At 44.1% G+C, this 7854-nt stretch overlaps 1 pseudogene; it reads left to right on the top strand.

The window, feature by feature from the left end:
- The first annotated feature begins 1344 nt into the window (after positions 1-1344).
- On the top strand, positions 1345-1682 carry LOC133771205 (mitochondrial import inner membrane translocase subunit TIM14-like; annotated as a pseudogene).
- Positions 1683-7854: the final 6172 nt, after the last annotated feature.

Raw genomic sequence — 7854 nt, 5'->3', positions numbered from 1 at the left:
TACAAGGATACTTCCAAAAGTTTGCGGAAAATTGAATTAAAACATAAATATATTTCTGTGCAAAAAATGTTGAATCTATAAATAGTGTGTTCATAACATGTGTTTTCCAAGAACTCTTTGAAGACCTCTCATGCTGTTGGTGGGAATGAACGGGTGGAGGTGGGGAGAGACTCTCTGTGTTGAAACTTTGCTAAGAGTTCCAGTTTTCCCCCAAAGACTAAGAAAATGACCTTCCTAAAAAGCAAGCTAATTCTCAGGGGTCTTGCTTTAGACTCCAAGCACCCCAAAGAGCAGGGTTAGTGAGTGAATGGCACTAATGCTGAGCCAAGAGGCTGCCCTAAAAGCCACCTTCTGGATAAAGGTAGGAGCAGAGGGCTCCTTGACTTAGGCCATTGCTGGGGGAAACCAAGGAAACAAACCGCAGAAGAGAAGGGGATAAAGCTAATGTACAGGAGGGGGATGAATACAGAATAGACACATCACAGGGAGCAAGGGGTCTGTGGAGGTGTGCAGCAAGGCAAAGGACTGCATATTAACTCATTGCAGCAGCAGAGGGTCAATGTCGTGACAGAGAAAAAGGAAAAAGAAGTTGAGGGCTCAAGGCACCGACCCAGGGGACCTTGACAAAGTAAAAACTGGAGTTGTATTATAATTATGTTTAAGTGCTCGCAAAAGATGTTGGTTTTGGGTGTTTTTTTTTTTTTTTGGTTTTGTTTTTTTTTTTTTACAGTGAATTAAGTTCCTAAAAAAAAAAGAAGTGAAATTAACTTCAAGATACAATGACTTTGAACAGTCCTTGTCTCAACTGTTGAGGAACAGGTATTTTTTTGTTGTTGCTTTTTGTGCAAATTGTTGAACTCTTAGTATAGAGTTAGTCTTCTGTGTATAAAGTTAATAGAAAATGGATCTTAGTGGAGAATGGGCCTGAGAATGAGAGAGGGAAGAGGAATAAAGGTGGGAGTGTGGGTATGAGGGCAGGTATGGTGGGAAGAATTACTATATTCCTAAAGTTGTACTTATGAAATGCATGACGTTTGTATTCCTTAAATAAAATGTTTCTTTGGGGGGAAAAAACTGTTTAGGGAGCCATCAGACCTATACTCTTGAAAAGGCAAGATTTGTAATTAGCTATCATTGTAACTCTTCACTAAAATCAATTTCTGACTTGCCCTTTTGTTACAAATATATTATCCTTGAACTTATCTCATTTTTAAAGAGTCCATTTGTTTGTGCATGTTGCTGGTGGCTCCTCGCTTTCAGGTAAAGGCATCTGGTTGGTAGCCGTGACCTCTAGACTGGGATGCACCGTGCTCCCGGTGAAGCCAGGGGAGCTGAGCCTGAGCCATGGTAGCGGTTGGATCGACCATCGCTGCTGCAGGATTTGCAGGCCATTATGTATCTCAAGCCACGAAGCGTATGGAGCCACAAGTAAAACAAGTTTTTCAAAGTTTACCAAAATCTGCCTTCAGTGGTGGCTATTATAGAGGTGGATTGAACCCAAAATGACAAAACGAGAAGCAGCGTTAATACTAGGCATAAGCCCTACAGACAACAAAGGAAAATAAGAGACGCACATTGACGAATTATGATCTGAAATCACCCAGACAAAGGGGAGATCTCCTTATATAGCAGCCAAAATCAATGGAGCTAAAGATTTACAAGAAACTCAAGCTAAAAAATGAAGTAAACATATGAATTTTCAGTTCATGTCTGCATGTGTATGTGAGCACCGACTTTTTATAATAAAATACCTCAGAGGACAATTTTTAAAAATGAAAAAAACAAAGACCCTATTTAAGGACCCTCAAGGTTCATTAGTTGTGTCAAGGATTCCAGATTCCTATTATATCCCTTATAGGAATAACTAACATATCACAGGTTCCACCTACAAACCCGCCCACCTGGTAGAAGGGAAAGGGAAGATTCCACGGTTGGCCCTGAAAACAAGAGTGTTACCCCATCTATGTTTTATTGTCACCATAGTTATTTTTAGAATGGCTGCCTAATTCATCATCAAGTCATGGTATATTTAAAGTGTCAACAATTTATATAAACAAGCCAAAATAAGTGAAAAGATTGAGAAAATTATCAGAATAATTAGAACCAAAAATAAAGTTATTTACGTAAGCTTGACGATGGAGTCTCTGAATGGCCATGATTATCTGATGATGATCACAAACTTCATTTGGCATTTTTTTCCTAGTAGACATTTGTGGGGCATCGACTGTGTGCCACACAATGTACTAAACTCTACCCGTGCTTTTAAGGAGCCCACAGTCGAAAGGACAGAGGAGGAGGCGAGAATTACACTACTGGGTGAAAAAGCTACACTGAGGGTGGGAGCCAAATACTGAAGAAGCAAAAAGGAGGCCTGAGAAAGCGTCAAAGAGGAGCTGACACTCAAGAGGTGTCCATAAAGCTGAGGATTCCCCCAAACTCTGAGGAATAGCCTTCCAGGAAGGATATATGTCACTGTAAAAGTACAGGGATTGGAAGAACACAGGGTGGGTACAGGCAAAGTCATTCACTGTGGCTAAGCCCAGTGAGGAGTGGTGGCAACCGAGGTGCCTCAGTGTCCGTGGTCAGCGGGGGAACAGCTGAGGAGCCAAACCAGCGGGCCTGGATCTCCTGGGTCCCCTCCACTTCTACTGTAGCCTGAAATACTTGTGCAGCACCTAAGGGAGCTCCTAGCTTCATTTTCCAGATCAGTGGAAACACCATGGCTCCTGAGACAGTAGACCTGCTGAGTGTGAGCACACTGAAACCAAGTGGTCTGGTTTCAAATCCTAGCCTCCACCCTTGAATAACTGAGTGACCCTGGATTAGTCAGTCACCATGTCCATGCCTCCATTTTCTCATTGATAAAACAAGCGTAACTATAGGATCTGCTCCATAAGTGTGTGGTAGGGATTAATGAATTAATACATATATATAGAAGTCCTTGGAACGTAACTGATGAGCAGTCAGCATTCAATAATGATTACACTGTAATGTGCTTAGATGGCATTAGCACATTCCAGAATTAATTATGTACTTTTAAAAGGTTCTTCTCCAGCACGTCCTTTCCACTGACCCTCCGATCAGACCACATGTGAATTTTGCTTTGTTTTCGCAGCCCTGCCTGTTCCCTGAGGAAGACAGTCTTCCTTTGAAATTACTTTGAAGCACAGCAACATGTGGCCATTGTCAGCCTGGTCTTGTGTGGTCCCCATCCAGCCTGGCTGCTCATCAGAAGGGAGTGTACAGGTCCCAGTTAGTTCAGCTGTGCCACCTGGAGCGTAGCCTGGGCAGGGGAAGTCCCCATCCGGGGCCCCCAGGTTATGATGCCGGGCAGTAGAGTTTCCATTCTAGAAAGCAGGGCACCATGATGTCACACCCTCACTAGAGACAGTCCATTCAAGTGTCTGAAAAGCAAACTTCCACCTCTGTGGGTTGGAAAAATAATAAAAAGGTGACAATTTTAAAGTGTGGGGGAAAAATCAGAGACCAGACAGGCAATAGCAGAAAGCAGCAAGGGCACATTCCTGTTTCTTCCAGGAAAGAAGTTCAGTTGTCAGTTCAGCAAACTATGTTGCATGATCAAATTTACAATCTAGAAGGAACTCATCAAAGGTGTGTTGGCTCAAGGATAATAAAACACCATTTAAGAGTTATCTTAGGGTGCCAGCACTATGGCGTAGCGGCTAAAGCCACTTCCTGAAGTGCCAGCATCCCATATGGGTGCCAGATGCCAGTTAAAGTCCTGGCTGCTCCACTTCTGATCCAGCTCTCTGCTATGGCCTGAAAAAGCAGTGAGAGATGGCTCAAGTCCTTGGGCCCCTGTACCCACATGGGAGACCGGGAGGAAGCTCCTGGATCCTGGCTTTGATTGTACAGCTCTGGCCACTGCGGACATCAGGGAAGTGAACCAGTGGATGGAAGAACTCTCTCTCTCTCTCTCTCTCTCTCTCTGCTTCAGCCTCTGTAACTCTGCCTTTCAAGTAAAATAAATAAATCTCTCTTAAAAAAAAAAAAAGAAAAGAAAAAAAAGAGTTACCTTGGGGTCGGTGTTGCGGCATAGCAGATAAAGTTTATAATGCCAGCATCTCATTTGGGCACTAGTTCATATCCCAGCTGCTCCACTTCCATTCTAGCTCTCTGCTAATGACCTGGATGAAGCAGAGGATGACCCAAGTACTTGGGCACCTGCATCTACGTGAGAGACACGGATGAATCTCCTGGCTCCTGGCTTCGGCCTGGCCCAGCTCCAACCATTGCAGCCATCTGGGGAGTAAACCAGTGGATATAAGATTTCTCTCTTTGTCTCTCCTCTCTCTGTAACTCTGACTTTCACATAAATAAATAATTTTTTAAAGTTATCTTTCTTTTTTTTAAGATTTACTTATTTATTTGAAGGGCAGAGTTACAGAGAGGTAGAGACAGAAAGAGAGAGAGAGAGAAAGAGAGAGAGAATCTTTCATCTGCTGGTTCACTCCTCAAATGATGGCAACATCCAGGGCTGAGCCAGGCCAAAGCCAGGAGCCAGAAGCTTCTTCAGGGTCTTCCACACGGGTGCAGGGGTCCAAGGATTTGGGCCATCTTCCACTGCTTCCCCAGGCCATAGCAGAGAGCTGGATCAGAAGTGGAGCAGCCAGGATTTGAACTGGCACCCTTATGGGATGCCAGCACTGCAGGTAGCAGCTTTACCTGCTACATCACAGCGTCAGCTCCTAAAAAGTTATCTTAAGATAAAGGTCCATGTAGACACTCATGCAAAAGCTGTGACTAACACTGTTCCTTCAATTCCACAGTGCCTGACTATAACCAGGAATTCCATCCAGGAGCCCAGGGGCCACCTGAACTCAAGGACAGGAGCCAAATAATGAGACATGACCTAGGCATCAGCATGTCTGGCTGCGCTTTGTAGCACAAAAACTCTGATGACTTTGGTATTACTAAAATCTTGGCTTTCATCTTGCCTGGTGAGGACATGCATGAAGGAGGCTAAGGCACAGGGAAGTTGGGTGGCTTGCTCAAGGTGATTGCTAGCAACAAAGGTGGAGCCTGGGACATTTGACTGCCAGGCTATGTGCACAACAGAATGATTAAGTCCCGCAGGTGCCAGCAAGCTTATAACAAACATTGCATTGCTGCGTAGCCCAGGTTTCACTGGCCTGTGACTGCAGATTAAGTCACATTATCAAGATTTCCTGAACTTGATCAGCTCTGGGCCTCTACCTGCTCACTTAGGAATTTATCCTCCTGCTAAATGCTCTTCTACCCATGATCGTTTGCTCTGTCCCTGGCCTGTCTGCAGCCCCAGGCCCTTATAGGAGGCAAAGACTCTGGGGCCGGCGCGTGGTTCACTTGGTTAATCCTCCACCTGCGGTGCCAGCATCCCATATGGGCGCCGGGTTCTAGTCCCGCTTGCTCCTCTTCCAGTCCAGCTCTCTGTTGTGGCCCGGGAGGGCAGTGGAGGATGGCCCAAGTCCTTGGGCCCTGCACCTGCATGGGAGACCAGGAGGAAGCACCTGGCTCCTGTCTTTGGGTCGGCACAAAGCCAGCTGTGGCCGCCATTTGGGGAGTGAACCAACGGAGAGAAGACCTTTTTCTCTCTCTCTCTCACTGTCTATAACTCTGTCAAATTAAAAAAAAAAAAAAAAAAAAAGGAGGCAAGGACTCTCCTTTAGCCCAGGCAATGCAGCTCTGCTGAGTCTGTGATGCACCACCAAGTTCTGCAAGTACACGCAATCTGGTCTCTCAGCCACAATGATCACTGAGTTCCAGGGGTCCAGGCTGGGGCCAAGGTGGGAAATGAGGGCATGGAGCATTTTTAATTCACTGTGCGCTGCCGTGGGCTCCTTTGATCCTGAAGCAAAACTGTGTGTACTCCAAGTCTCCCTAGTGGTTCATGAATATAACTCCCATGACTTTCCCTGGTATCATTTCCCTAGAGACTCATAACCAGCCCCTGAGCCATGAGACTGAAGTGAGGAAAAAGTTTGAAGCAACTTTCCATACATCCCCTGTTTTCCTAGCTTCTGGAGTGTGTATCTGCCCTCCTGCCTCCCCAAATGCACTCATGCACACAAAAACACAGACTTACAACATCCAACACCTCTTTCCTCGGTCGCCAAAAACCACAACGTGCCCACGTGCATGTGTTTGAACTTGTACAAAGAGGTTTTTAGAAGGAAATAATTGACTAACCTGAGCACCAGAAATCTGAGTCTCTGTTTTATCTTACAGAAGATAAGCCTTTATAGCTATTGGAATCATATCAGAAAGTGATGATAAGCTTACATAGATCGTGTGTGTGTGTGTGTGTGTGTTGGGGCTGAGGAAGAGTTGTTATTTCCAAGCAGTACCTGCCTTAGTTTGAGACCCACTCCCCCAGAAGAAGGAGCTAAGAAATCAGGTATAGATACTATATTTGCAATTATACCTCTACCTCCCCACAGAATGTTCAGTAAAATTCCATTTAATTTATTTATATTATAATTTATTTTAGGAATCCTCTGCAACCCCTATTGCCCTGAGATTAACCTCATAGAGGGTACAGGAGAAAGCTGACTGTCAGGGGCCCTCTGATCCTGGTTACCTGAGAGCCTCTTAGCTTGTATTATTGTTGACCAATCTCTTCTTGAAACAATAGTCATTTGGCATCCATGATGTCTCACTTCTTGGTTTCATGGAGACTTAAGAAAGTCTTAGTTTATTATCCATTTTGTGTGGTTCTCTTCAACTTTCTCATTCTTTAAATATTGGTAATCCTCACGGTATTTTCTTGGCTTTCATTGTACTCTGCCAAATCATCAATTGCCATCTATAAATTTAATATGCTAATAACTCTTTCATTATTTTTTCAAAGTTCAAACTTCCTACTTGAGTTCTAAAGACTTTTTTTATGTCCAAATAGCTCATTACACAGTTCCACTTGGATGTCCCACAAATACTCCAAACTCAAAATAGGACCTATTATCCTGCCTCCCAAAACTGTTCCTGTGCCTGTGTCCAATATGAATTATAACACCCAGTTACCCAAGGCGTAAGTCTTGTTCTCACACTTGACTCCTTGCTCTCCCTTCCACCAAACAACAACTGCCAAGCCCGGTCAATGCTAACTCTTCAAGTCTTGACTCTGTCATGTTCTCCTCACCTCACTGCTACTACCTTAACCTGCTTCATCACCCTGCTTTATTTAGATCACTCTAACAGGCTTTGAATGGATCATTATTGCCAGTCTACACCTCATACCTCTTCCATACTGTTTTCCACACTAGAACCATAATGTGTGTTTTGGTAAAATGCAAATTTTGTATATCAATCCCTGCTTAAAATACTTTAATGACTTCCCCATGACCTACAGGCTAAAATCAGGACCCTGTAAAGGTTTACCAGGCTCTGTAGCCACTTCTCCATTCTCATACCTTGTCACTCTTTTTCATACTCTCCATTTGCCTTTGCCAATTAAGTGCCCTTCTGTGAACCTGCTTAGCTGTTTCTTACCTCCCTCTACAAGTGCCACCCTTCTGGTCATTCTGGCTAATCCAAAATCACTGCTCATGAATTTGGTGATATATATAATTTCTTTCAGGAAACTTTTCCTGGCCTCCACCATTGAGCTAGATGTTGATCCTAGGTTCTGCCCAAGCCCCATTACTTACTTTTTCCACTTAGCATTTCTCTCACTGCACAGTAATTACCTAGGTTAAGGTATGTCTGCCTATGGACTTGTGCATTGAAGAGGTAGAACCAATTCCCCTTCCTTTGAATCTGAGTGGCCTTTTGTCATTGCCTGAAGAATCAAATGCAGTGATGTGTGACTTGTGAAACAAGGTCAGAGAAGGCCATACAATTTCAGCTGGTTTTGGG

The sequence above is a fragment of the Lepus europaeus genome, chromosome 12 (genome assembly GCF_033115175.1).
Source record: "Lepus europaeus isolate LE1 chromosome 12, mLepTim1.pri, whole genome shotgun sequence".
Classification (NCBI taxonomy): Eukaryota; Metazoa; Chordata; class Mammalia; order Lagomorpha; family Leporidae; genus Lepus; species Lepus europaeus.
The sequence above is the reverse complement of the archived record's forward strand: the minus strand, read 5'-3'. Positions and strand labels throughout refer to the sequence as shown.